Raw genomic sequence first — 25,124 nt, 5'->3', positions numbered from 1 at the left:
AAGTAGAATCACGTATAACCTTTTTGTTACGTCTTGATTCCTTTAAAAATGAAGATGTTAGCGGCGTTTGAAATTTTGTCGTTCTTGAGGCGAAAATTGCGAACATGACGTCACTAAAACGTCATTTTCTCAAAAAATTTCCTACGGATTTCGCTCACATTTTCAGGGAACGTGTCAAATTGATGTATGATAAGGTACTGAGAGTTTGACGTCGCTGGCGTAACGGGTTTAGAAGTTATTGGCGAAAAACGGGAGGGGGCAGATTCTCCCCCCCCCAGCGGGGCGCGGGTTAACAGAACGTCTATCATTTCCGTTCAATTAAAACAGGGGTCGGCAAATGGTGGGGCATGCCCCCTTTATGGCGCCCTTCGGCGGGGGGTAATGAGGGCCTCTGAGAAAGCCTCATCTTTTTTTAGAATTAATGGCTCCCTTGATGGGACAGACATCGCAACTGTTGTGCTCCAGGATTCAAAGATTCGTCGAGGTCAAACGCACAAAGCATGAACTGATTAGCTGGCGCATGCCAATTTTCATTAGCTGCTCACCATGCCGTACAGTCGTGCAAAAGTAACTGTCATGTATTAACCGGCGCTCATCTATTGGGTTTTCACAGTCACTAACGCAAGGGAGAGGAGTCGTCCATTGCACCCTGACCCGAGCATCTTGGCCTCTGAGCTGGAGCTTTGCAGAAAAATTCAGCGTGTTGCCCGTGAAGATAGGCAGCTGCTGCTACCCAATTTAAAGGTCCTTGGTCATTGGGTGACCTTCCATAAGTCGATGACAATTACCGAGTAAATCGGGTCCTACTGTAACTTCTTGAAGTGAGATTTTGTGGCCTGCCATGATCTCAAGAAATATCTCACAAATCAACGGTTACTCTGGTTAATGCCATTTTCAGGACAGCTTAAAAATGATCGGCTCGAGGGTACATTTTTTTTCGTGATCCGACCCTTTTAACCCTCGCCGGACCTATTGGTTTTCTACATACGCGCCGGCCGAGGGGGGGGGGGCGGGTACGACCCCTCCTCGCCGTTTCGCCCCTGGTGGAGCTAGCGCGTCGCGGAAAAAACGAGCGTGTGCGCCGTTTCAAGACGCAGAGATTGATACCCGACTTTAAGGTCCTGGGTCAACCGGTGACCTCTGAGGTCAGGTCAAGTGCCCCAAGGTACGGTTCGGTTTTTGGTGAATAACTTCGCAAAAAAACGGCCGCAGAGCCGCGATTTTGGCAGCATCGTGTTCGGCTTGCTCAGGCGCGTCGAATGATATACTTTTTGTTTGCGTGAGGTCAACTTAGGGTGTTGACCTCAGGTCACGGTCAGGTCAGCGCCCCCAGGTCACGTAGTTGGTCGAAGGAGGTCATATCGCATATCATTCGATTCGGCAGGTCTTCCTGAGTCCATTGGTGGCTTTCCCGACTCCCTAGCTCAATTTGATCGGAAGTTATTGACGAAAAACTAATATGACCCTAATGACGTCATAAATGACGTCACGCAAGGTCAACATTGCAAAAGTGACGCATGGGACCTTGCAAGGAGTGCATGAAATCACGATTCTGTGTGCTTGAGATAGTTGGAGATCGTTCCCGGAGCCAGAATAGCAGTTTTCGTTTTTCCCCATTGACTTATAATGGTGAGGTCACGAAAATGACCTGACCTCGTATGACCTTTAGGAAAATCCGAGATATACAAGTTGTGGGACTCCTCATGGATACCAGTTCCTGCAAGTTTCATTTTCCTGTGAAAGCTCCTCTGGCAGTGAGGGCGTTGCGAATTTGCGACATCTGAGGACCGTCAGAGGTTCACTTATGACGTCATAGGTCAGTGACCTGACCTGACCCGAAAATGCGGTTGGTGTCAAAAGATCCGGCTTGAATCAAAGGTCAGGTATACCAAGTTTCAGCTTTCTATCTCCGGCGTGTTCGGAGATATCGCGAAAAAATCCTATGGGGGGGGGGCGGCACCCGCCCCCCTTCGGCCGGCGAGGGTTAACGTGATCTATTCCCGAAAAATATCCGCTACCCCTATACGTATGGGGGTTAACCTGCGCTCCGCTTGGGCTCCTGGATTTCCACGCCCTGCTGGAGGTGGAGGTTGAACACCCCCTACTAACTTGGCTCCTGGGTCACTAGTGAAACGCCGTAGTCGGCGTTCGAAATAGCGTAAGAATTCAGAAATGATGAAGAAAAAACTATGGTGACTTTTTAGGTCACGTCAAAGGTCAGCTCACCAGATGTCATCGAACGTAAAATTTCGCCAATTTCCAGGTCAACCTTTGACAATTTTCGACAAAGTGGCCTATAGCTCAGGAAAGGATAGAGCTACAGCGCTGCGGAAAAACGCATTCGATAGCTCTCTTAACGTTTTCTGATGCCTGCTTTCAGATTGAACCTAAGATTAACGTTTTAGCCTGCAGGAGACAAAAACTGCAAAATGTACGTTGTTTACTGATAGTTTTTCTCCAGTAACTTTTCCCTCAAAACTTGCAAGAGCTCACTTTTATCAGCATCGTGATCCTCCCGTCCAGAAGCACCGAAGGTTTTGTTGCACATCAGTCGATCCGTATCGTCGAGCTGAACACATCTAAGGCATTTTCATCGCTCTGGTATGCCTTTATCAAAAGTTATGAGCAAAAATTGTTAGATACCATTCATGACCTGAAATGACCTCAGGGACATACAACGGGGTTACGGGTGCACTTTTCCGGTTAAGTGGTCATGTTTACTTGTAATTCAGTGTTTCACAGTGTTAGGAATGATACTCGTCCAAAAGGGACGCCTTTCAATTTTCTACCATTGACTTTGCGCCCTCTCCCATGGGAGAGGGCGTGAAATTGACCTGACCGTCACCGACATCAAATCCCCGAGATACAACTTTTGTACATGCTGTTGCCTTTATCAATTCCTGAAAGTTTGAAAGAGCTGTCACTCTGTGTAGCTACGGCAGGCGTTACAGTCTTTACGGAGGTGAGGTCACTTGACGTGATCTGGTGACCTGACCTTGAGTGACTGGTCTGAAATTTTCACAACATGTGCAAAAGGTGTATGATAAAACGTGTCGAAATGGTGGCGCTCCGTGCCAACGTTTTTGAGATATTTGCGAGAAATCGCGGGGGGGGGGGGGCTGCGGTTTCTCGCAGATATGGTACCCAAAGAGTCACGGAAAAATATGATATTTCAGTAACCTTGGTTGTATCACCAATGGGGTCTGGTAGGTGGGGGTAATGGCCCTGCCTGGCGCCAAAAAAGAGGGCACGACCCCGGAGGACCTGCCGACCGCTGAATTAAAACTATCCCAACTTTACTTCATCTGTTATAGTGGTGCCAATCAGAACCTAGACATTTGTAGTTCTGAATTTGTCCAATGTCCAATTCGGAATTGGTTGGATAAAGGTAGCAGACTGGACAACATTGGACGATGGTTCACTACACTTCAGTATTTTTATGAAGTAATCGTGCATAGCATTGATTGGCGAATGGAAAGCTTAGTTAAGCTCTCAAGATAATGAAAACCTTTTGGCTGGCAAAGTTACAATATAAACAATTTAAATGACAGCTTTGGGTGCTGATTACTACGTAATTTTCGGACATATTTGGACACGTGGCTGACTTAAACATTTGTGGACGGAAATTCAACGAAAATGCCGGACATTGGACGGAAATTAGGCATAAATTTTCTGAAACTGACATCATTTAGCTCCTACTGCTTTGAGTCGAAGCTATTGGCCAGAAAAAAAAAATAGGAACGTTGTTTTTTCGGAGTTATACCTGTCTTTATTGAAATCCTCACACTATGTTCAAATTTCCCCACGCTAAAAGTTATTTTGCCTTATTTCAACACAGGTTTAAAAAGCCAATTTCTTGGGTTGAAGGCACTTATTAGTTCATTGTGCAACAAAACCCGTTGCGTATTGAGCGCTAGCAATGTAACATTTTGCGCTGCAATGAAGTTGCAATGACGTGTTGTTAGGCGTTTTCACTTGCGAAATTGAATTTTTACAGTGTGCGTCAACACTTAAGTTCTCTGAAACTTCAACCCTCGCATGTGTAGGGGGGTCGGATCGACCCCCCCCATGGTTTTTCGCGAATAACTCGCGTAAAACGCGGCCGATCGCGACGAAACTTTCAGTACCCTCGAGTTGATTAATTTTACACCTACTCTAAAAATTTAATGACCCTGACCCAAATGACCTTTGACCTGTGACCTATTTCTCGAGACCATGTTTGGCCGGAATCGCGATTCAGCGTATGTCGGCTCACATTATCCGCGCTTTTCCAGTCTTGTTGTGATTATAAACGTCCAAACATGTGAAATGATGTTCGTCCCATGCATAACGGTGGGTTTCAAGGTCACCTGAAGGTCAGGTCAGGTCATTGACCTTTGATGACCTCGGTTCACTTTTTTCGAGTTTTGCATGTTTCTAGGGTAGTTTTTCGGGCTAATTTCGAATTTAGCATCCATTTGAACCTTCACGAAGTAGTTTTAGTGCCTTCTTCATACGTAACATGTTACGACGCCGTCAGTGGTAGTTGACACCTACTATGTATAGCCGGCAGAACGCCTGATGGTTAACCTGACCGGACCTGACCCGACCTGGCCTAAATGGATGAAGACATCATCTGTGATCAAAACTAACCTGGAATTCGTAATCAGCACCCCGGAAAAACCCGTAACAGCTTCACTTTACGAAGTTCTAGCAGGTCCCAATTTTCCCGACTTTTGGGTCATTGACCTGACCTGGAAGGTCAACCAATGACCTAGGACCTTAAAATTGGGTATCATCGGCTTCCTCTCGTCACGGGCAACACGCTCGTTTTTCCGCGAAGCTCTAGCTCAATCAGGGGCCGAACGTTAGGGGGGGGGGTCCAAGCGACCCTCCCCCCTACACGTTAGAAGCTGGCAAACGCCGCACACATGCGAGGGTTAACCCGGCAGTTGCTGGGGTATTTCGCCACCCACCGTTTGCTGGGGGGGGCGTTAAACGCCCCCAGCCAATAACTCGAGAACCAATAGGCGCAGCGAAACGCACGAGGCGGCAAACGAAAGAACGCGACGAGACGCTTCAGATGAGTACTTTAAAGTTGAATTTTGAGGTCACAGGTCGGGTCAAGGTCAGGTCAAACACCTGAAATCGGGCTTTCAGTAGCATGGACTTCAGGACTTCGCAATGGGCGCCTCTCGTCATAAACTCTGTCAAAACGGTGCACAATCCATCATATAAGGCCTACAAGAGTGTCAGCTCCATGTAGGGGTCAGTAAAGCATAGGTCAGGGTCAAGGTCAGGTCAACCGGGTAGGCACATATCCCCGAAAATCAAAACTGATATTCGCAGCCTGTGACACATGTTTTATGGGTAATTTGGAGCGTAGAACACGATGGTGACATTCCTTTTATCATATGTGTACGTGTTTGGCTTAAAAAGTTCAATTTAAGAAATGCATGTATCATGGTCGTGAAGAAGTCACGAGAAATTCCCAAGATTCAGTTCAAGATTTTGGAAAATGCGGAACGATAATCAATAATCGAAGATAGCCATTTGATTGTTCATGGTATTGGCAGTCTAATGGCGTTTACGGCATGTCTGTATGTCTATTCTGTGATTTTATATGATTTTTTGAACATATGCCGTTTTTGGCCGAAAACTCAGAAATCATGACGTCACTAAAACCTCGATATCTCAAAAATTTTCCGACCGATTTTTTTGAAACTTTGTCACAATACACTTTACTCAATTCCCTACAGGTACCCAAAATTTGGCGCGCCTGCGGCGCGCCGTTTTTATGCTATGGACCGGCGAAAAAAGTGGGGGCGTTTAACGCCCCCCCCCCCCCCCAGCAACTCGCGGGTTAAACCTCGTTCATATGATAGCCCTTTTAGTTACGATAGTTTTGGTTTTATTGTCGTGCCACTTACGGATTTTCCGTAATTTTGTGTTATCATACTATGTTAAAATTGCCCCACATGTTCAAATTACCCCACCCTACCCTATGTCCCTTATTTTATAGCTGAAACCTTATCTTCGGTTAGAGCTGTACATATATTGCGCAGCAGTCGCACTACGGTCGGACACACAACAACCAGCCATATATGGGCAACAGAGAGACCCCGTGAAAAAGTAAGAAACATGTCCCTAAAATGCTGCCGTTACTAAAGTGCTGCCAGACAGCTTGGCTAAGGCTAATACACAACACGAAGTATGTCATAGCAATCGTCATTGGGCTTTTCCTACCCTCAGATACCTGCAAAAAAAAATGTCTACTAGACTGTGTCGCTAGTAAAGGCTGGACCGGAACGTCCCCGAATATTTGGCAGTGATGTTTCTAAAGACTAACTGTAAAGAAAATTTCCTTTAAAGATTGATATTTGGAGGCTAGAAGCAGTTGATTGTGGCCATGTCCGCGACTACAGCGCCACCTCTTGGCTAAATGTGCAACTAATTGATGGCTTCTTCAATCAAGCAAATTATTCTTATATAAACACTTTTTTGCACTTCAACAGCTTGACTATGACATTCTTAATGTATTTCTGCCCTAATTTTGGAAATGGCATGCCAGTAATAAGCATTAAGTGCTTCTGGTTTGCTGGCCGGCATTTGTACTGTAGCTTTCATAGATGTCGCTGCGATCGCGTTGGGTATTATATGGAGTCTACAATATGGAGATATATGCTCAAATATTACAGTTTACTATTAATTGGACCACCTCACAAGCATGTTGGGAGTCTGGATGTGTGAGCCAGATAGTTTATCGATTGCTTGGTTGTTCCTTCTGACCCCGGTCAGCGCCGGCACGCAGTCAATCGGCTCTAGCTTACGGGCAGAAAACCGGAGTCACCACGTCGCCGTGTCGTAGCTCTGTTGGACAATACAGTGTGTACTGCTTAGAGCATTGAGGCTGACCCCGCAGTCACGAGTAGCAGCTGTCATGCCGCAGAATTCGCATCCTTGCCTTATACCACTTACCAGTGGCCGGTCGGGTAATCAAAACTATGATTACAGCCAGGAAAGAGCTCCGTCGAGTAGTGGTCGGATCGAGAGTAGACTTCAGGTAACAGAACGATCTGCTCCTCTGGCTGGCTCGGAGTAATTACATCATGCATCACATTGGCCTCCCTGCTGCCCACTCGTCCGTATGTTGATACTTGATAGTGTCCCTCTTCGCATGATGTATAATCGGTCGTGTGTGCCGTCGGTCGTATGCCATCCTGCAGGCCAGTCCGTTTTCCAGCTGCGACGTAAGGCTCCAGCGGCGGCCTGAACCGGACTCCCCAGTCCCCAGCTTCAACAGTGCGATGTCTTGGGGCAGTTCGCCTGTCTCCCCGGCGAGAGCAACAACACGCCTTCTATCGGATGGAACGCGGTGGGCTCGAGTACACCGCAGATGAAGCCGGGTTCCCTCGTTCGTTCTTAGTGCCATTTCTGAGGGGACGCCATATCTCCGCTCTTAGTGTGCTGCTGAGCCGTGCGCCAGCGTCCAGTGTTTAGAGTGCCACTTTGGAGTTATTAAGCACTGAATATGTCTTGCCTTAGGTCTGTTAATTGGCCTTGGGTATGCATGGTACCATCAGTGTGGCTCGGATGATGACGAGCTCGGTCTTAATGCTGGCACGGAGGGTATACGCTGGGACTCTGACGGCATGCTCACCGCCGTCAGAGCGTGCGGGAGGCAATGAGAAATCAGAACCAACAGACAATCCGTTGTTGGCCGGCTTATTCAACCAGATCCAGGCCACCCGCTCTGTATCCTGAGTTGCTTGTTTGTTTGTATGCTGAGTTTTCCTTATCGGTTCGTTGAGACCATTTCAAGGCCATGAAATTAAAGTGTAAATGAGCCGAGTCGACCACCGACTGGTGCAGCGCTGTGACTGCCAGCTGAGTCGATTATGTATTCCGTCGAGACGAACGATCTCCGATGAGAAAAGTCACACTGCTCTGGCGCCCAATAATGACAGAAGTGCATGTATTCCAATTCAGAGCTGCCCCTACCGATCGCTCGGGTGGACCGTCAATATAGGTACAGAGAAGTGTGCTCGAAGACGAGAATGGGTCGCCGGTTAGTCCTAAGGATTGACAGGGCGGATCGTGCTTCTCAGATTACATGGATCATTTTCTCCGCAACTCGCCACCTCTCTTCAGTGACTCGGCGATCATAACCGATGGGATGCCGCAATCCACCGTCTTCGCGCGTAACAGACACGGCAGCAGCGAGACGGCCAAGCGTGCCCACCGGCGGTATTGTGTCTGCAACTGCCAGACTTGTAAACGACTCTGAGTTGATTCGTGAATCGACTCAGAATCAAACCGTTTTTCGATGAGTCATGAGTTGATTCGAATCACTTCATCGAGGAACTTGATGAGTCATGAGTTGATTCGAATCAATTAAATTTAACATCATGAGTCATTTGATGAATCGATTCAAATTTTCAGACTCAAACAAAAAATCGACTAAAAAAAATTTGAGTCGTTTACAAGTCACCATCAACACCCTAATAATCAATGCTAGATCACCCCCTCAGCTTTAGCCATCACTTAACTCCATATTTCAGACTTACAAGAGCCTCAGAGGCTCAGGCACAGGCGCCTAATGAGCCAAAAGCATTTGGCAGTTGGTACCTAGGTACTAGAGGTGGCAAAACTGGAAAATTTTGGGACCCGGACCCGGACCCAGTCTGACTGGCACATTTCCAGAACCGGTCAGACCCGGTCTAGGTCAGCATTGGAACCAGATGGACCCGTTCCCGAAATTCATTTGGAAAATTGTGTACTGTGCAAGAAGAAAATGTTTTCTTTCCAATTGAGCAACCTTGTGTTGCAAAGTAAAACACTCATGCCATGGTCATTTCACTTCACTTCACAGTTTGTATTTTAGAACCAGATTCAGGTCATATTTAATAATATAAGGCGTAAGAAGAACAATGAATTTCATGCTCACCTAAGCCCCTTTTACTACAGCTGCTAAAAATGATGTGAACTGGGGATCCATGGAGCAGTGACTTCATCAGTCAGAACCTAACATCAAACATGGAACAAGATAAATATACTGATAACTTTGCTAATATTCTTGGTAAAAGATATTCGTTTTTAGAATGGAATACATAAGTCCTTCAAATATCAACTATATAACGTCCCAAACGAGAAAATCAAAATCAAAATAGAGAAACCACAGGGGAGCAATGCCGCTTCAACCCTATTGGCCGTAGTGTCTAACGGTGGCGGCCATATTGCGCAGACCAGAAACCGGCTGCCGCCTGTGTTGAGGAATAGGGAATTCGGGACCTCGATTTACGTTTGCGGCCGCCGTATCCGTTACGTTCAAGTTACGTAGATACGGAACCCGGCATCTTACGCAGAATTGAATGGGGAACACGATCGTATCTTCAGAATTCCTCAAATTCACTCGCCTGACCTACATTTGCCCCGGCCGAGGGGGTTGATTGAACCCACCTCGCTAATGCACCGCTAATTAAACTAGAATTAAGCGGTAAAGTGGTCGTATGCGGCAAAGTATAATGCAGAGTGACTGGTAGGAACCCGCTGTAAGGGTCTCAGGTCAACCGGTGACCTCTGAGGTCAGGTCAAGCGATCTAAGGCACGGGTTCGGTTTTTGGTAAATAACTTCGCCAAAAATGGCCGTAGAGCCGCGATTTTGGCATCATCGTGTTCAGCTAGCTCAGGCGCATCGAGTGATATACTTTTTGTTCGGGTCAGGTCAACTTAGGGTGTTGACCTCAGGTCAAGGTCAGGTCAGCACCCCCAGGTCACGAAGTTGGTCGAAAGAGGTCATGTCGCATATCACTCGATTCGGCAGGTCTTTCTGAGTCCATTGGTGGCTTTCCCGACTCGCTAGCTCAATTTGATCGGGAGTTATTGAAGAAAAATGGTGACCCTTGTGACGTCACAAATGACGTCACGCAAGGGCAACAATGCAAATATGAAGCATAGAACCTTGCAAAGAGTGCATGAAATCATGATTTTATATGCTTGAGATAGTTTCAGATCATTCTCGGCGCCAAAATAACAATTTTCATATTTCCCCATTGACTTATAAGGGTTTAACGTATTAGTTCCTTATAGCTGATGATTTTTTAGGATTTCATCTTGTTCTCCACTCAATTCTGCGTAAGATGCCGGGTTCCGTGTCCACATAGCTTGAGCGTAACGGATGCAGCGACCGCAAACGTAAATCGAGGTCCCGAATTCCCTATTCCCCAGCACAGGCGGCGGCCGCTTTCTGGTCTGCGCAACATGGCGGCACCGTTGGACACCATTTGGCGGCCGATGCGCATTCCACATTATAGAGTTCAGTGAGAGAAACCAAAAACTGTAAGGTCCGCCAGAAATGTCGACACCAATAGCAAGACAAAGCAGGCGTTAAAACACTGCAAAATTTTGTTGGCGTTAAAGTACTGCAAAATCGAAATGGTATTAAAGTACCGCAAGGTTGCGATCATGACATAGTGCCAATTCATTAACCTTACCTTACCTTACCTTACCTTAAAGTGATCGGGATATTGTAAAGGCACTAAGGCCTGGAGGTCCCGCTCTCATCGAACTCATGTGTTCCGTTTTGACTCGACTCAATCAGTGTCAGGCACCAGATACTGAAGCGGAGCCCAGTGGGCGTCCAGACGGCCTTTGAATACGTTCAGCGAAGGAGAGCCAACAACCTCGGCCGGCAGCCCATTCCAGTCGTTTACCACACGAATGGCAAAAGCTGACCTCCTGACTCTGCTTGAAGGTGGGACTTTCCGGATCTTGAACTGGTGGCCTCTCGTAGAAGTGTCGGTAGCGAGCGTGAATAAACTGGTTGGATCCACATCTATGCCGCCATGGAAGATCTGGTAGGTCGCTATCATGTCGCCTCTTCTTCGCGACATTATAGCGACCTACCGTAGAAAACGTAGTATTAACCCGCGCGGGGCTGGGGTCTCCAGCCGAACGCGCGGGGCTGGGGGGGGGGGTAAATTTTACCCCCCCCTGTTATCTCCCGAACTAATGGTCCGATTTGGAAAATTCAAACGCCAATCGAAAGCTCTCATCACGAACTACTAAAAACATGTACTTAATTTAAAGTTTGAGGTCAAGGTCAAGGTCAGGTCAAGGGTACAAATTGCAAGTTTCTACAGTATCGGCCTTGCACCGTAGTTGCCGAAGAATGGAGTCATGGACTGAGACTGATCGCCCAAAACGTGTTCTTAGGCTACCAAGACAATATTCGTTGCATACAATATCATTCAGAGGTCAAGGTCAAGGTCAGGTCAGGTCAGGTCAGGTCACAAAAAACAAAATATAGAAAAGGGCATGTGCGACACATGTTTTATGGGTCATTTTACTCATAGAATTCAATAGGCACACTCAATAAGTGATATGGACCACCTCTGGATGAATTTCAGGTCGAGGTCAGGTCAAGGTCAGGTCAAGTGAGGTCAAATTTTGAAGTTGGTTGTTAAGGCCTAAAAAGGTGTCTATCTGATGCAGTTTTTCACGGCGAATCGAATGGTGCTGTTTTTGTTTCCGTACGAGGTCTAAAACTTCCAAAAAAGTCATGTTTCAAAAATTTTGTGTGTCGTGACGTCATAAAATTTTGAATAACTCCCACATTTTTGAACCGATTCTTCTAAAATTTGGTATGTATGTGCACATAGACCACTTCTCTGACATATATTCCGGTTTTTTCGATAGACTCAAAATTTTGGATTTTATAATGATTTTCCCAAAAAAGTCAGTTTTTTGAAAAAATTTAGGCCAAAATCAAAAATTTTCAAAAAACCGAGATAGCCATTTGATAGACAAAGTAAAATTACGTATAACCTTTTTTGTTACGTCTTGATTCCTTTAAAAATGAAGATGTTAGCGGCGTTTGAACTTTTGCCGTTTTTGAGGCGAAAATGGCGAACATGACGTCACTAAAACGTCAATTTCTCAAAAAATTTCCGACGGATTTCGCTCAAATTTTCAGGGAATGTGTCAAATTGATGTAAGAAAAGGTACTGAAAGTTTGGCGGCGCTGCGCGCCGCCGTTTTTGAGATATCGCAAAAATTCGCGAGGGGGGGTAAAATTTACCCCCCCAGCCCCGCGCGGGTTAACGTAGAAAACAAACTACAATTTGTTGTTAGTGCTTAGATATAGAATAAAAACCAAAGTTTCTGGGACTGACCTGATTTTGATCTTAGCGTCTTTGAGCTGGGATCCATGAGCAGGGTAATTGCGTATTACAAACGTATCACTATGATGAACAAGTAGGAAAATCCGTTCCTGATGCACATTTACTCGTCAATGCATTCGGGGTCTTTGTATCAATGTCATTAGGCGTTTAGTATGTGCTAGAGTGGAGACTTTGTCCTCTTCACGATCGTGTTCCAAAATTGTTACCTTTATGCAGTAGATTAGCGTGCGTAAGGCTTAGCATATATGACGCTCAAATGCGCCGTTTTCATATCAACACGGAATCATTGGCCTTGGAGAATGGCATTGGTATTGACTCAGTTATTTGCCAGCTGTTGCCGTATGATGGCGCTAGTAGAGCGCTAGTGTTATACGCTCTGCTAGCGCCACCATGCGGCGCCAGTTGGCTAAAAATCTGTTCAATATTACGGCTTCTGGAGACTGCCTTAGATTCATTTCATACAGATAGAAATAATTTCAAAGCTGATTGAGTTATGAAATGCATTTAAATATCAAACTGAAACCAAGGCCATGGGTATCAGACATTGAACTGCGATTTCCGGTGGGCACAGTGACTTTGGTAATTGGTATGTCAATGTCTTTGAAAAGGCAGGTAAGATTTGCAACTTGAACTGGTCAGCCTTACTTCAATTGGATTTGTGTCCATTATAAATGGATTTCAGTCATACTTACCTACATATGTTATTGTTATTGGTATTTGATTTCTACAGCCCAAAATATTGTTGGGTGTGTACAGCAAACTGAATGGAAGTGATGTGTACAAACATTTGAAGTATTTTCTGGACTGCTTGCAGTTAGAACTTGTTTGCTTTGTTGTAGGTGACAAGATAAGAAATTGAAGCAAGACTGACCAGTGACCAGTATGCTACAGAATAGGTAGCCCAATCTGCAGGAATATTAGAATTCAAAAGTGGAATTGGGACTTAGGAACTGGAAACTGCATCAACCATGTTTGCCAAAGTAGGTACCTATGTACCTAGTCCTACTAGGTAGCTGCTTGAATCTTTGGTCAAGGCTACTATGCTGCTTAATACAATTGTGGTATGCGGCATATTCATTTTATCATAGCTTTGAGTCAAATAATCAACAAATGCCTATAGTGAGTCATGGGTTGAATGAAATAAGTTCAATAAAAATGTCGTGTGAGTCATGAGTTGATTTGAATCGATTCATCAAAATGTGTGAGTCATGAGTTGATTCGAATCATTCCGTTGGCTAGTTGCTCGAGTCATGAGTTGATTCGAATCATTTTATCGAGGAACTTGATAAGTCATGAGTTGATTCGAATCAATTAAATTTAACATCATGAGTCGTTTGATGAATCGATTCAAATTCCAGACTCAAACAAAGAAACGACTCAAAAAAATTTGAGTCGTTTACAAGTCTGGCAACTGCTGTGTCCGCCCAGCTCCTGTCCGCTGCCGTCGCTCCCATCGCTGCTGTGGGTCCGTTGCCGTTGCCGTATCCACCGCCGCTGTCAGGCCCACAGCTGCCACTATCGTTACAGCCGGCGCAGCCAGCGCGGCAATGACGTACATTTTCAGAGTGAGATGTCGAATAGACCGAAGATTTTGCTGCTAAGTGCGGGGTGGGGGCTGTCACATCACGCTGATTGTTTTCCTGTCTGTGTCTTCCGAGTTGCGACTGGCCGCTGCCGTCTCTCGGTTACTTTGATTAGAAATCAGTATCCCTCACCTCTCCACACTGCACTTATCCCGCTCCAATGTGGTGTTCACATACAATGGAGGGTGGAACTCGCCACTGCACTTCGATGTTCAGCGCCATGAGATTGATTTCTAAGTTCTTACTCTTTGGTGTGTTACTTTATTTTAAAAATGATTTGAAAACTACACTTCACCGATAGCACAAATAATGTCAAGTGTTATCTGCTACCCGCCCTCTCGTGAATGCCTACTAATATTTTCCCACGGAAATGCCGAAGTTGGCGGGGAGGATTAGTGGTATAAGTGGGGTAACAGTAGGGTACGGATATAAGGAGCGTTAGACAGATGTTGCACAGGCCCTGTGGTGTGGTATGGTACTATTGGGTACAAATCAGACATGGGCACGGATCCCAGACAACCAATCACGGAAATCGAGATTGCCATTAGATTGAAGGTCTTCAAGCATGCAATTATGGTGGAAAACATGGCTAATAGAAGCCGCTCAATGAACCAACTATTTTGCATTCCTTCAGAGTTAATAGTTCTGAGAAAATCCCTCAAGATCCATCTCGGATCCATGATTCGTGATCATGGATCCGAGATGGATCTTGAGGGATTTTCTCAAAACTGTAAACTCTGAGGGGATGCAAAATAGTTGGTTCGTTGAGAGGCATCTATTAGCCATGTTTTCCACAATAATTTCACGCTTAAAGACCACTAATCTAGTGGTCAGCTTGATTTTCGTGTTTGGTCGTCTGGGATCCGTGCCCATGTCTGGTACAAATGTCATTCATGATTCGAAGCACGCTAAACCATGCGTCGATAAAGACGGTGGCATAGTCTCAGTTTCGACCCAATATATCGATTACCAGAAAACCGATTGGGACGGGACCAGCATCTGCCTGTCGATAATTTAACAGGCTATCAAACGCGCAGGCTATCAACCAATATCGTGGCATAATCCTATAAAAAAAAATCCAGAATATCACCTATGTCAAAGTGTTTTGTAGGGGGCGCTAGTGTAGTAAAACGATAATTGTAGATGTCGCTAGGTGAAATCTCAAGATTTTTCAGAGCTACGGGAAAAATGTTCTAGCCCTCCAAATACTTGATTTTGACCGCTTCTTTGGACACCATTATTCATGTAAAGCCCTTGGGCCACAAATATCTTACGTTCGCCAGAATTTGCGAGAAAAAGTGGTCTGGTGACACAGTCTAAATTGTCTACTCGCTGCAACATCGGTGATAGCTTCGCATTGTCAGAGCTTTCAGGGTGCATTTGCGTGCTTTTCGTATGCAGCCTGAGCGATGTGATTGATGCCGGCAATACGCCGTCGAGGAAGCTAAACGATGTTTGCGGGTTTCAGGCATCAGTTGTCACGGCCAGGGCTGCGGAGTCGATGGATTTTAGGGTGACTCCGACTCCGACTCCAACTCCGACTCCGACTCCGGGTGGTTCCATTAAAATACATATCATGATATTGAAGTTCATAATGGAGATGTTTTTATCTTGCCTGAAACGATCTCTTGTGCGCTCCAAGGCTTTGCGTTGCAAATCTATATTATGAATTATAACATGTCCGTGCGTGCGTGCCTGCGACTGTCATGCCTTATGTGTCTTATTGCGCCTGAAAGGCGCCGCGTAGCGACGTGAAATTTGGCATGCCGAATCGATGGGTTGATGTGACCTCTGTATTAAAATTTGGGACGGATCGGTCCAGGGGTGCGCCGTCGGCACGTGCAAAAGGGTGCTCCCATAGGCTTAACACGGGGACGGCGAAAACCGCCAACGGGCGAAAATCGGGCTTGCAGCGCTCCTCTCCCGGGCTTATAACTCGGCGATGGGTGACCGCAGCGAGATGGGATTGCCACCAATGGATAGAGGAGAGATGGAACTAGCGTATCGATATGGTTTCATAGCATAGCACGCGCCACGTGCAAGACAGCACCCCCGGTTGTCAAAAAATGACCGATTTAGTGCATTGTGACGGGAAAATGGATGCCGCTGGAAAACGGCCTGACGGAATGAAATCAGTGTGGTGCCATTTTACAGACAAATGTACGTGTAATGATAGGAAAGCAAATAAAAACTGATGATCCGTACCATTTCCTTAATAATGAAAAAATAATTGGAAAATTTGATTCGCGCGGAGCGCGATGTCCTTTACAACATCAAAACGTATTGAAAACGCTTCTCAATCGCTATGAAACCTACATATTCGGAAAGACCATTCTTTTCTGACCAATATCCACCCAAAATATTATCGAAAAGTCAATAAACTTTCGTGAAAATGACTCAAACATACGACCGTGTTTTGTTAACGTTACCGGTATTTTTCGACAAAATCCGATCGATGGCTTATGGCCGGCAAGTCATTCAACTTTTGACAATAGCTATCAAAGCATGGGCTGCAATGCACCGCCCGCCAAGAGGAATTCGGAAACACAAAATAGGTGCTCCCCAGTAAACAACAAATTTGTATTAGCAATAACTTAGCCGGTACTGGGCCGATTGTGCTGAAACTTTGACTGTGGGTGGAGGGGGCACTCACCTGGCGATGCACGGCCATGTGTCGCAGGTGGGGTGGACCGATTGCACGTGCGCACGTGAGGGGTCCACTTATACATCTCAAGAACGGCTGGGCCGATTTCGCTCAAATTTTGTTCACTGTTGGGGACAATTTAGAAAGGTGGCTGGCACAAGTCATATGGAGTCTCAGTTAGCGCGTGCGCACGTGCAGCGGGCCAGTTTTATATCTCAAGAACGGCTGGGCCGATTGCGCTCAAATTTGGTACGTTACTTTAATCGAGTATGAGAAGGTTAACTATGTGTAGGTTATTAGTAAGGTAGCATATGGGTAGGTTAGGGTAGGGTAGGGTGGGTTTGAGTTCGATAAAGGCAAACCATGAGAAAGGCTCTAACAACCCGCAACCAGCACCAGCATACCATGCCGTTCAAACAAATATCCAACTCCGACAAAATAAGACAAATAAAAATCATAAGTTCCCACACCCAAAATAATGCCTCCTCAAATGCATCCATCAAAACGCACAGTTATAGTGCAAAACATGCCATCTAGTCTATATTATGAATTATAACATGTCCGTGCGTGCGTGCCTGCGACTGTCATGCCTTATGTGTCTTATTGCGCCTGAAAGGCGCCGCGTAGCGACGTGAAATTTGGCATGCCGAATCGATGGGTTGATGTGACCTCTGTATTAAAATTTGGGACGGATCGGTCCAGGGGTGCGCCGTCGGCACGTGCAAAAGGGTGCTCCCATAGGCTTAACACGGGGACGGCGAAAACCGCCAACGGGCGAAAATCGGGCTTGCAGCGCTCCTCTCCCGGGCTTATAACTCGGCGATGGGTGACCGCAGCGAGATGGGATTGCCACCAATGGATAGAGGAGAGATGGAACTAGCGTATCGATATGGTTTCATAGCATAGCACGCGCCACGTGCAAGACAGCACCCCCGGTTGTCAAAAAATGACCGATTTAGTGCATTGTGACGGGAAAATGGATGCCGCTGGAAAACGGCCTGACGGAATGAAATCAGTGTGGTGCCATTTTACAGACAAATGTACGTGTAATGATAGGAAAGCAAATAAAAACTGATGATCCGTACCATTTCCTTAATAATGAAAAAATAATTGGAAAATTTGATTCGCGCGGAGCGCGATGTCCTTTACAACATCAAAACGTATTGAAAACGCTTCTCAATCGCTATGAAACCTACATATTCGGAAAGACCATTCTTTTCTGACCAATATCCACCCAAAATATTATCGAAAAGTCAATAAACTTTCGTGAAAATGACTCAAACATACGACCGTGTTTTGTTAACGTTACCGGTATTTTTCGACAAAATCCGATCGATGGCTTATGGCCGGCAAGTCATTCAACTTTTGACAATAGCTATCAAAGCATGGGCTGCAATGCACCGCCCGCCAAGAGGAATTCGGAAACACAAAATAGGTGCTCCCCAGTAAACAACAAATTTGTATTAGCAATAACTTAGCCGGTACTGGGCCGATTGTGCTGAAACTTTGACTGTGGGTGGAGGGGGCACTCACCTGGCGATGCACGGCCATGTGTCGCAGGTGGGGTGGACCGATTGCACGTGCGCACGTGAGGGGTCCACTTATACATCTCAAGAACGGCTGGGCCGATTTCGCTCAAATTTTGTTCACTGTTGGGGACAATTTAGAAAGGTGGCTGGCACAAGTCATATGGAGTCTCAGTTAGCGCGTGCGCACGTGCAGCGGGCCAGTTTTATATCTCAAGAACGGCTGGGCCGATTGCGCTCAAATTTGGTACGTTACTTTAATCGAGTATGAGAAGGTTAACTATGTGTAGGTTATTAGTAAGGTAGCATATGGGTAGGTTAGGGTAGGGTAGGGTGGGTTTGAGTTCGATAAAGGCAAACCATGAGAAAGGCTCTAACAACCCGCAACCAGCACCAGCATACCATGCCGTTCAAACAAATATCCAACTCCGACAAAATAAGACAAATAAAAATCATAAGTTCCCACACCCAAAATAATGCCTCCTCAAATGCATCCATCAAAACGCACAGTTATAGTGCAAAACATGCCATCTAGTCTATATTATGAATTATAACATGTCCGTGCGTGCGTGCCTGCGACTGTCATGCCTTATGTGTCTTATTGCGCCTGAAAGGCGCCGCGTAGCGACGTGAAATTTGGCATGCCGAATCGATGGGTTGATGTGACCTCTGTATTAAAATTTGGGACGGATCGGTCCAGGGGTGCGCCGTCGGCACGTGCAAAAGGGTGCTCCCATAGGCTTAACACGGGGACGGCGAAAACCGCCAACGGGCGAAAATCGGGCTTGCAGCGCTCCTCTCCCGGGCTTATAACTCGGCGATGGGTGACCGCAGCGAGATGGGATTGCCACCAATGGATAGAGGAGAGATGGAACTAGCGTATCGATATGGTTTCATAGCATAGCACGCGCCACGTGCAAGACAGCACCCCCGGTTGTCAAAAAATGACCGATTTAGTGCATTGTGACGGGAAAATGGATGCCGCTGGAAAACGGCCTGACGGAATGAAATCAGTGTGGTGCCATTTTACAGACAAATGTACGTGTAATGATAGGAAAGCAAATAAAAACTGATGATCCGTACCATTTCCTTAATAATGAAAAAATAATTGGAAAATTTGATTCGCGCGGAGCGCGATGTCCTTTACAACATCAAAACGTATTGAAAACGCTTCTCAATCGCTATGAAACCTACATATTCGGAAAGACCATTCTTTTCTGACCAATATCCACCCAAAATATTATCGAAAAGTCAATAAACTTTCGTGAAAATGACTCAAACATACGACCGTGTTTTGTTAACGTTACCGGTATTTTTCGACAAAATCCGATCGATGGCTTATGGCCGGCAAGTCATTCAACTTTTGACAATAGCTATCAAAGCATGGGCTGCAATGCACCGCCCGCCAAGAGGAATTCGGAAACACAAAATAGGTGCTCCCCAGTAAACAACAAATTTGTATTAGCAATAACTTAGCCGGTACTGGGCCGATTGTGCTGAAACTTTGACTGTGGGTGGAGGGGGCACTCACCTGGCGATGCACGGCCATGTGTCGCAGGTGGGGTGGACCGATTGCACGTGCGCACGTGAGGGGTCCACTTATACATCTCAAGAACGGCTGGGCCGATTTCGCTCAAATTTTGTTCACTGTTGGGGACAATTTAGAAAGGTGGCTGGCACAAGTCATATGGAGTCTCAGTTAGCGCGTGCGCACGTGCAGCGGGCCAGTTTTATATCTCAAGAACGGCTGGGCCGATTGCGCTCAAATTTGGTACGTTACTTTAATCGAGTATGAGAAGGTTAACTATGTGTAGGTTATTAGTAAGGTAGCATATGGGTAGGTTAGGGTAGGGTAGGGTGGGTTTGAGTTCGATAAAGGCAAACCATGAGAAAGGCTCTAACAACCCGCAACCAGCACCAGCATACCATGCCGTTCAAACAAATATCCAACTCCGACAAAATAAGACAAATAAAAATCATAAGTTCCCACACCCAAAATAATGCCTCCTCAAATGCATCCATCAAAACGCACAGTTATAGTGCAAAACATGCCATCTAGTCTATATTATGATTTATAAGATGTCCGTGCGTGCGTGCCTGCGACTGTCATGCCTTATGTGTCTTATTGCGCCTGAAAGGCGCCGCGTATCGACGTGAAATTTGGCATGCCGAATCGGTGGGTTGATGTCACCTCTGTATTAAAATTTGGGACGGATTGGCCCAGGGGTGCGCCGTCGGCACGTGCAAAAGGGTGCGCTCATAGAGATAACACGGAGTCGGCGAAAGCGGCGGTCGGCCGAAAATCGGGCCGACACGGCTAGCTTTCCCGCTTGATATCTCAGCAATGGGTAGACGCAGCGAGAAGCGGTTGCCACCAATGGATAGAGGAGAGACAGACCTAGCGTATCGATATAGTTTCATAGTATAGCACGCGCCACGTGCAAGACAGCACCCCAGGTTGTGAAAAATGACCGATTTCGTGCATTGTGACGGGAAAATCGATGCCGCTGGAAAACGGTTTGACGGAATGAAATCGGTGTGGTACCATTTTGCAGACAAATGTACGTGTAATGATAGGAAAACAAATAAAAAGTGATGATCCGTACTATTTCCTTAATAATGAAAAATTAATTTGAAAATTTGATTCGTGCGGAGCGCGACGTCCTTTACAACATCAAAACGTATTGAAAACGTTGATCACTGGCTATGAAACCTACATATTCGGAAAGAGCATGCTTTTCTGACCAATATCCACCCAAAATATTATCGAAAAGTCAATAAACTTTTGTGAAAATGACTCAAACAGACAACCGTGTTTTGTTAACGTTACGGGTATTTTTCGACAAAATCCGATCGATGGCTTCGGCAGGCAGGTCATTCTACTTTTCACAATAGCTATCAAAGCATGGGCTGCAATGCACCGCCCGCCAAGGGGAATTCCAAACACTGAAAATAAGCGCCTACCAGTAAACAGCACATTATTGTACTAGGAATAACTCAGCTACTACTGGGCCAATTGCGCTGAAACTTGGACTGTGGGTGGAGGGGGCACACACCTGGCGATGCATGGTCGTTTGTCACAGGTAGGGTGGATCGATTGCACGTGCGCACGTGAGGGGTCCACTTACACATCTCAAGAACGGCTGGGCCAATTTCACTCAAATTTTGTACACCGTTAGGAACAATTTAGAAGGGTGGCTGGCACAAGTCATCTAGAGTCTCAGTTAGCGCGTGCGCACGTGCAGCGGGCCGCTTTTATATCTCAAGAACGGCTGGGCCGATTGCGCTCAGATTTGGTACATCGCTTCGATAGAGGGTGATGAGGTTGTGAGTAGGGTAAGGTACGGTATGTGGTGAAGGGTAACGTATGAGTAGGATAGGGTGTGGGTAGTGTATGGGCAGGGCAGGGTACGGTATTGGTAGGGTGAGTTATGGGCAGGGCAGGGTATGAGTAGTGTAGGGTAGGGTAGAGTTGAGTGCAATAAGGGCCCAACTGACGAAAGGCTCTAACAACTCGTAACCAGCACCGAGACACCATACCGTTCAATTAAAACGAATATCAAACTCCGACCAAATAAATAAAGATGCAAGTTTCTACACACAATCTAATGGCACCATCAAAAATATCCCTCAAAAGGCACAGTTATAGCGCAAAACATGCCATCTAGTCTATATTATGAATTATAACATGTCCGTGCGTGCGTGCCTGCGACTGTCATGCCTTATGTGTCTTATTGCGCCTGAAAGGCGCCGCGTAGCGACGTGAAATTTGGCATGCCGAATCGATGGGTTGATGTGACCTCTGTATTAAAATTTGGGACGGATCGGTCCAGGGGTGCGCCGTCGGCACGTGCAAAAGGGTGCTCCCATAGGCTTAACACGGGGACGGCGAAAACCGCCAACGGGCGAAAATCGGGCTTGCAGCGCTCCTCTCCCGGGCTTATAACTCGGCGATGGGTGACCGCAGCGAGATGGGATTGCCACCAATGGATAGAGGAGAGATGGAACTAGCGTATCGATATGGTTTCATAGCATAGCACGCGCCACGTGCAAGACAGCACCCCCGGTTGTCAAAAAATGACCGATTTAGTGCATTGTGACGGGAAAATGGATGCCGCTGGAAAACGGCCTGACGGAATGAAATCAGTGTGGTGCCATTTTACAGACAAATGTACGTGTAATGATAGGAAAGCAAATAAAAACTGATGATCCGTACCATTTCCTTAATAATGAAAAAATAATTGGAAAATTTGATTCGCGCGGAGCGCGATGTCCTTTACAACATCAAAACGTATTGAAAACGCTTCTCAATCGCTATGAAACCTACATATTCGGAAAGACCATTCTTTTCTGACCAATATCCACCCAAAATATTATCGAAAAGTCAATAAACTTTCGTGAAAATGACTCAAACATACGACCGTGTTTTGTTAACGTTACCGGTATTTTTCGACAAAATCCGATCGATGGCTTATGGCCGGCAAGTCATTCAACTTTTGACAATAGCTATCAAAGCATGGGCTGCAATGCACCGCCCGCCAAGAGGAATTCGGAAACACAAAATAGGTGCTCCCCAGTAAACAACAAATTTGTATTAGCAATAACTTAGCCGGTACTGGGCCGATTGTGCTGAAACTTTGACTGTGGGTGGAGGGGGCACTCACCTGGCGATGCACGGCCATGTGTCGCAGGTGGGGTGGACCGATTGCACGTGCGCACGTGAGGGGTCCACTTATACATCTCAAGAACGGCTGGGCCGATTTCGCTCAAATTTTGTTCACTGTTGGGGACAATTTAGAAAGGTGGCTGGCACAAGTCATATGGAGTCTCAGTTAGCGCGTGCGCACGTGCAGCGGGCCAGTTTTATATCTCAAGAACGGCTGGGCCGATTGCGCTCAAATTTGGTACGTTACTTTAATCGAGTATGAGAAGGTTAACTATGTGTAGGTTATTAGTAAGGTAGCATATGGGTAGGTTAGGGTAGGGTAGGGTGGGTTTGAGTTCGATAAAGGCAAACCATGAGAAAGGCTCTAACAACCCGCAACCAGCACCAGCATACCATGCCGTTCAAACAAATATCCAACTCCGACAAAATAAGACAAATAAAAATCATAAGTTCCCACACCCAAAATAATGCCTCCTCAAATGCATCCATCAAAACGCACAGTTATAGTGCAAAACATGCCATCTAGTCTATATTATGATTTATAAGATGTCTGTGCGTGCCTGCGTCTGTCAGGACTTATGTGTCTTATTGCGCCTGAAAGGCGCCGCGTATCGGCGTGAAATTTGGCATGCCGAATCTGTGGGCGTGGGCGGCCTTTGTATTAAAATTTGGGGGTGATCGGACCAGGGGTGCGCCGTCAGCACGCGCTCGCGTGCGCCATAGGGTTAACACAGGAAACGGTCAAATCGACGATGGGGCGAAAACCGGCCTGCGGCGCCCACTTCCCGGGCCCAAAACTCGGCGACAGATTGCCGTAGCGAGGTGGGGTTGCCACCACTGGATAGAGGAGAGATGGGCCTAGCGTATTGATATGGTTTCATAGTATAGCACGCGTCACGTGCAAGGCAATACCCCCGGTTGTGAAAAAATTGCCTATTTCGTGCATTGTGACGGGAAAATCGATGCCGCTGGAAAACGGCTTGACGGAATTACATCGGTGTTGTATCATTTTGCAGACAAATGTATGTGTAATCAGATAATAGCAAACAAAAACTGATGCTCCGTACCATTTCCTTAATAATGAAAAATTAATTTGAAAATTTGATTCGCGCGGAGCGCGATGTCTTTTACAACATCAAAACGTATTGAAAACGCTGATCAATCGCTATGAAACCTACATATTCGGAAAGAGCATTCTTTTCTGACCAATATCCACCCAAAATACTATCGAAAAGTCAATAAACTTTTGTGAAAATGACTGAAGCATGCGACCGTGTTTTGATAACGTTACGCGTATTTTCCGACGAAATCGGATCGGTGGCTTCGGCAGGCAGGCCCAGGCAGGCCATTGAACCTTTGACAACAAGCGGTAGCGGAAGGCACCTCTCGCCAGGGGAATTCGCCAGTAAATAAAATGAATTTATTCTTGCAATAACTCAGCCGCTACCGGGCCGATTGTGCTGAATTTTGGGACTGTCAACGGGCACATATCGAACGACACATTACCATATGTAGGGTGCTAAATGCTAATGCACGTGCACACCTGGAAAGGAGCAGTTTCCTATCTCAAGAACGGCTTGGCCAATTTCTCTCAAACTTGGTACACACTACAGAACCCGTAAAATCAATTAGATACCATACAGTTATCGCGCAAACATGGCCATCTAGTAAGCATTAAAAATAACATGCAGAGTTAAAAAGCAGGTTCCGGCACCGTCTTCTGCTTCTTTCGCTGAAAACGTTCGTCCAAAACAGCAAAATGGCCTTTTTTTCGACAGAATCTAATTTCGAGTTCAGTATCGTCAATTAAACAGGTGCAGTGCATGACGCTGAGCCATGCAGCGTTAACTCCGACTCCGGAGTCGGAGTCGGTAAGATTTTGGTGACTCCGACTCCGACTCCGACTCCGGGCAGAACTGTCGACTCCGACCGACTCCAACTCCGACTCGGACTTCGACTCCGCAGCCCTCGTCACGGCACAGCAATTTCTAATAAGACATCAACATCAGCCTGTTTATCTGAAACTTGAAAGTACAAGATCTGATCTCGCAAATATATATATATATATATATATATATATATATATATATATATATATATATATATATATATATATATATATATATATATATATATATATATATATATATATATATATATATATATATATATATATATATATATATATATATATATATATATTACCCCAAGCAAAAGGCCGCCAATCTCACCTGTGTGTCAAGAAGACCCTATGCAGTTCTGGAGTGTCGGCTCCGTCTCGGCAGAGACATGCACCTCGCCTTCATGGGACGATATTTATATGTTTTCCACTATCAGCTCATGCAGGCGTGTTCCCACCCTGGGCCGGCTGGGATGGGAGGGGGTGGGGTGACGGAACAGCTGCTGAATGCAGCGCAAGGCTCGATGTCAACCAACAGGTGACACCCCTTATCGTGTCCATGTGCGACTTATGCCCAGATAGGTATTTCTAACTTGAGAAATTGTTAATTCACTTCTAGATATCATGGACAATTGGACAATGGA

The 25,124-nt window shown here is 46.0% G+C and overlaps 1 long non-coding RNA gene across 1 annotated transcript in view; it reads right to left on the bottom strand.

Moving 5' to 3' along the window:
* LOC122371269 overlaps positions 1 to 24,876 on the bottom strand; it is a 60,200-nt gene extending 35,324 nt beyond the window's left edge. Inside the window, exon 1 of the long non-coding RNA XR_006254705.1 lies at positions 24,812 to 24,876. This is a non-coding gene — a long non-coding RNA (uncharacterized LOC122371269). The remainder of the gene's footprint in view (positions 1 to 24,811) is intronic.
* Between the last annotated feature and the right edge of the window lie 248 nt (positions 24,877 to 25,124).

Source organism: Amphibalanus amphitrite, unplaced genomic scaffold (genome assembly GCF_019059575.1).
Source record: "Amphibalanus amphitrite isolate SeventyFive unplaced genomic scaffold, NRLGWU_Aamphi_draft 001224F_arrow, whole genome shotgun sequence".
Classification (NCBI taxonomy): domain Eukaryota; kingdom Metazoa; phylum Arthropoda; class Thecostraca; order Balanomorpha; family Balanidae; genus Amphibalanus; species Amphibalanus amphitrite.
Note: the sequence above shows the minus strand (reverse complement) of the source record. Positions and strands in the feature narration are given on the sequence as shown.